Below are 6,186 nucleotides of genomic sequence, written 5' to 3' on the forward strand. Positions count from 1 at the left end.
GGCGGCCTGCCCGCAGTGGGCGGGGCCGGGGAGAGCCCGGCGCGGGCAGCGTCGTCCCCGGGCCCAGGTCCGGCCGGGCGGGCTGCAGCCCCGCGGGGCGGCGGGGCCAGCCCCGCTCTGCGGGGTACCGCCGGCCGGCTTTTGCAGCCCTGCCCTTCTGAACGGGCGACGGGGTGAACGGCCACTCAGGGCAGCTACCTGGACGAGCGCGCTTTTTCTCCCGGTCTCAGCCTTGCTGGCTCTTCAGGGTGAATTCCCCCCCCGCCGTTCACCGTGAGGGCGGCCGGGCGCTGGAGCAGGTGGCCCAGAGAGGCTGGGACACCTCCATCCCTGGGGTACCCCAGAGCCGACTGGCGCAGCCCCGAGCAGTCGCTGACCCCGCGGTGACGGCGCGGCCCTCGCCGTCTGCTGTCCCTCCCGTTTACTGCCGCTATGTCCCCCGCTCGCTGCCGAGAGCCTGCCAACAACAGACAGATCGAAGGGAACGGAACGAGACATTAGCTGAAGGTGCTAACAGCTCCAGGAACTGAAGCTGCTGAATTTCACACATTAGATAATTTAGAGCATGTGTACAAATATTATTTCAATCAGGAGGCTGGAGTTTTTTTCTTTTCTTAGCTAAGCATACGTTACAACCTTTCTGGGCAAGGGATGTCATCTCAGGCATTTCATGGTGCTACCCGAGACCATAGCCCTGAGAAGCTGCCATATACGAGGACTTCTTCACCCCAACACTTTTTAGAGAGATGGTCACAAAGATACCTCCCCTTTTTGCAAGATTGGTGCACAAGTAATGACTAAGAGTCTCTTCCTCCCTAAGTAAAGAGCATCTCGTTTTCCAGAACCAACTCCTACACATGACGTCAAAAGCCTCCGCACCCATGTGCCATGTAAGAGCAAATCCACTGATGTTAGTAAACCGAGTCCAGCTTCAGTTAACACCTGCCAGTACTTCTGACGGGATTAAAAAAAATGTGAAAAATCTGCTGGGCATCAAAAGTCTGGAGTACGTTTCAGTGCTGGGAGCAGCAATTTCTCCGTGGAACACAAAGCTTTTTGGAATCCAGAGCACTATATAAATGCCATTTTATTTCATTTAATAAAAAATAAACTGAAAAAACCACCTTAGCAGACAAGCTGTTAAGTGAAAACAGTTGCATTTACTATAGCAGAGCAGGTGAAGTAAGTAATGGCACCTTTCCTGCAGGAACTTCTTAAACATAACAATAGAAAAGGAAGTTAAAATCATTGAATAATTTGGGTTGGAAGGGGCCTCAGGAGCATACCTAGTCCAATCCTCTACTCATGGCAGGGCTAACTTTGATGTTAGATCAGATTGCTCCTTTATTTTGGCTAATTTACTTTTATATACATGTAAAAGTATACACATACCTATACAATTTATACCTATAACACCCAGCGATTATTTCTTCAGTTCATACCTTGGATGACTTTGAAAACAGAATATGCTGCATAAGTTTACTTACAAACATTAATTGGGAGTGTTATTTCAGAGCGAATTATTTTTCTCCTTATTCTTTCCAGGTAATTAGAATTTAAAAAATCACAAATGCAAATTTTGGGGTCCTAGAAAATGCTCCCTTGAAACCTTTTTACAGATCCTTAAAAACAACACTGGGATCTTAGAGAAGATCAATCTGCAAACCGTTCAGAGCTTATAAACATAAACCTTCACATTTTCATCATTTTGGGAAAGATAATACTGCTTCAGATAATTAAACACTAATATCCTAACCATCACCTCTAAAGCAGTGAAGGAGTCAGATGAAGGCATATGTCTTTAAAAATATTATTTAGGTGAGAGCATAAACTAGAGTAGGTTGTGGAGAGAACTCGTGGCCTCAGCTTTAACCTCCAAATAAAATTCTGAAGGCAAAAATCTAGCCATTGTTTTGCTCATAATATGCTGGGCATTCCATACTGCTAAAAATACATTAAAAAAATCAGGTGTGGAATAGAGATAAGGAAAAATTGTTCATTTTCAGAAAGCAGTGCCATGCAACACTCACTTGCTAATTGCCATGCAGCCCAAGTCTAAGCTTTGCTTTCAGAACTGCTGCTTTGCCACTCCTACTCCTGTTCTGCAGCTGAGTGGCAAAGTTCACACAGCCTGGCTGCTCCATAACACAGTCACTTCAGTGCCCAAATGCTTATTTGGTCTTCTCTTCTAGTTGGTTAAAGGCAACTGCAGAGACACCAGTGTACTCTCCCCCCAGCCCTTCTAAGATTTATGCTTCTGCTTTGCTGTACACGTGTCTGCAGTCCCACTGACGTTAATAGTGTGTAGCTTAGTGCATCCCACCAGACCTGGCAGAATTTCAGGTGATTTTCACCTTTTATTCTGGACATTTTTTTCAGCAGGACTGAAATCAGGCTAAGAAAACTGAGCCTGATTAGCAGATTTCTTCCTTAAAGGCAGGTGAAAAGGATTTTTTTGTACTCAGCTGGACTCCCCACAGCTCTACTCCCAGCACTGATGCTCAGACAGTTCTGGTTCTTATAGTACCTGTGCTTAGGCCAAATTTTCATCTGAACAGTATCTTATCCCCAGGAGGCAGCCACAGATACTTAGGGAATGATAATGACAGGACATAGAGAAAGCCTCTTCCCCAAACTGTCTACATTCATACTAAATAAGAATGACTGAAGTACTGTAACTCTTAGTTAGCGAGTCATAGCTCTCATTTGACATGTACAAATGCTGAGGAAGACAATTTCTGAGTGAGAGAACTTATCATCTGAAATACAGTTATACACAACAGCCTTCTCTTCTGCTGCAGACATAACCTCTGCATTGCAGAGGCAGAAGCAGAATTTGGCCCATATTTTCAAAAGGTTGTCGTACTGGCTTTTGGCTCATGCTTTGTTATCTAAAAAAAAGAAAAGTAAGTGTTCATATAATTGCTCAATTTCCAGGTGACATTTGTTAATGATACATAGCATTTTTATAGCTTTGCCCACTGGAGGGGCTTACAGTCCTGTGCTTTCTCCTTCAACTAAAAAAGTGTTAGCAACTGCACTTTAAGGGAGAACAACGAGGTGGCTCAAACAGCAGATGTGCTGAACACCCCACACTCCTCTGGGACCACTGGTGCTGGAGGGCCATGGCTGGCATTGCCGAGGAGGAGCTGGGAGCAGAGCCCGGGTTGCCTGACCCCATCCTCTGCATTCGTCGGAAGGCTGGTCTGTTATAACGTAATCACTGCGGGCTGACTTGATTCCTGCATTTCACATCATGACAAGATTACATAGTTATTATTTTCTTAATTAGGAATCACCTTCATTGTCTAACTATTTTATTCTAAGCAAGCATGGTTTGCCAGGGGTCTTCAGGGAGCACCACCCACAAAGCCCCAGGAGCCTCATCTTCCCTCTCTGTCTCAGGTAGAGACTGCAGCACTGCTGAAGCTGCAGTCCTGTATTAAGGCCTTGCCACCACTGTTGTGTCTGATCTAGGCACGGTACAGTTAAATCTGAAGTGTGACTGTGATTATACAAGTGCTTTGAGTAAGTTATACCTCGAAAAACCTATTTTCATTACATGTTGTTTGGACTGTCCTTTGTTCAGCATGTAGCACAGTGGTGTCCCAGCTAGTTCCTAGGCACTTAGGTCCTACAAATTAGAGCTAATGACACACTGGTACAGTTATTACAGAACCTACATGTAGGCAAGCCCAAAGCTCTCGCTAAATATTGAAGGCAAGCCACATCAACCTCCTGCAGGTCCTGTGATGTTGCTCCTCATCAGCCTCCATGCTAACAGCACTCTCCCCAGTTACCTCTGACACTCCTTCACATTCACCTTTTTCCACTGCTGCAGCCCGACCTGTTATTTTGTCTTTTTAGAATTAATTTTACTGCTGTCATTTCCTGTTGCAGTATCCTGAGGCATGGGAAGTCCCAAATGACTGACATTTAAAAAACAGAAACAATGAAAAAAACATTTGCGCTGGCTCAATCATTCTTAGCAACTTTTAACCACAAGAAAACTTTGTGCCTGTTTGTTGTCTCACAAACGGAGTGCGTTACCTGGTGTGCAACACCCAATACGCACACAGAGCCGAGATATCAGTTTATTTCAAGTTTTGTGCAAGACCGGGTGCTAGGTGGTAGCTCAACAAAGCTAGCCCCCCACTCACTCATACAGGTACAGTATTTATACAGTCTATTATACATATGCATAAGTAATTATGTAAAGCAGTTTTCTATTGGTCTACATTTTCTTATCTTATTCTTAAAGCTACAGTATTACTTCAATATTCTGCACATGCCCAAAGGTGAGAGGTCTCCGCTTGGGCCGGGGTCTCCAGCTCAAGGGGTATGACTTTTAGTCACACAGTTCGTGTGACAGTTCGCATGAGGGTGCTTCTTATCACACTTCTACTAGTAACTTCAGGTTGTTCCCAAAATATCTTAATTAGCTTACATATTTCTCCAGCATGTGTTTCATTTCCCAAGGACAATAATTTTGATTAGACATTCCACATTCCGGTCTAAATGCTCCTTATCAACTTTACGTAAGTCTTGGCCTTCCACCAGCTCCTGATTGACTACAAGTTCACATGCTGATAAAGTTCTGCCTCCAGTGGGATACTTGATTTTCCTTTTCATTGCATCCTGTCAATATACTTCCAGCGCAGTCTATTAGTGTCGTTTCAAAAGACTGTTCAGACTGGCGGCATTGTTTTGATTCAGCAGGCCTTGGGGATCAAAATGGATAGCCAGCTAAATGTACTAGAAACGTGGATATTTTAAGTCACAAAGATAGTCTAAAATTTTTTTTTGAGAGAGGTTTGAATGACAGACAAGCATTTCTTAATGCCTCACTGGTATTAGTGCTTCTTAGGCATGAGGATTATTGGGCTAATCTTGTGGACAGAAGAACAAGGTGCAGGGAGGTAACGGAGGCTGTATGATCGTAATTGTCCTGTCTCCCTGCAACCTCCTGTGGGCAACTGTGCCTACTCTGATATGCAACGCTGGGCAATTTGGCAGATGGATTTCCTGAAATCCCACCTAATCCTACCTAATTTCCCCTCCTGCTTGCAGAGCAGCCTCCGATATAGTCAGCTTCTACTCAGATTGCAGCTGAGGGCTGGAGGTTCATTGGAGCCAGGAAGAGTCTTTCCTCTGGCTTTAGTAGGTGGTAGCTAAACCACCTAGAAAAAACTCAGCAAACCTTTGATGTATTGTTCCCTTTTCTTTTGAGAATGCTTAGCAGGGAACAATAGTTTGGCAGACAGAACATGGACTACACTTAAACACGGAAGATTTAGACTGAAATGCCATCACAGACAGATTCCAAATGACTTTGAGGCAAAATAGCTGTGCTTCAGTTTCTTCTCTGTGAACAGATAATTATTCCCTGCCCCACAGAACTCGTAAGAATAAAATCCATCACTGATTTTATATACTTTAATAATAAGTACAACAGTGTAGGCACTAAAATAGACCAGATTCATTTATTTTTGGTGAAAGTTTAATTGCACAGCACTGGGAACACCTGAGAGCATGTCTAAGTAGTAGCATAACTACAGCAGTGTTGAGGATGAAGCATGTCTTCCCGTGTAGATAGACATGAGGATGGGAAACAAAAGTTAAAAGAAAAGGGGAAAACACCTTGTACAGAAAAGAAAGGACAAATGAAAGCAGAGAATAGGTTGGAAATGGGAGATGAAGTGGTGTATTTTCTAGGCTGCAGGGCAAAATTCAAATATTTAAAAATACAAATGCATCGATGTGACGTATCTAATTACATCATTCTTGCATAGATCTTACAGCCACCTTCTGAATTTGTATGAAACGAGGCTGTCTAACTGATGTCCTGAGAGAATTTTCATTTTATTGGAGAAATTACAGAAGGCAGCTATACACCTTTCCTGCTGCTGAACTATGAACATTTGGCCGAGATGTGGGCATGCCTGCTGCTGTGAAGCACTGACAGGCCAAGTCAGGAGAAGCCCAAGGCTGCTCAGGCACAGAGTTGCGAGTATAACCTGTAGGTTTTTCTGAACTTAAGAGCTAAGGACACTGCTACTCATTGCTCTCTGTAGCTAGTATTTTGTAACTCTCAATTATTCTTTCACCTTTTTGCATCACTAAGAGCAGTACAGTACATGGATCCCCAAGGAACACATGGGGTTACAAGTGCAACCATGGACGTTT

Source organism: Ciconia boyciana, chromosome 8 (genome assembly GCF_034638445.1).
Source record: "Ciconia boyciana chromosome 8, ASM3463844v1, whole genome shotgun sequence".
NCBI lineage: Eukaryota > Metazoa > Chordata > Aves > Ciconiiformes > Ciconiidae > Ciconia > Ciconia boyciana.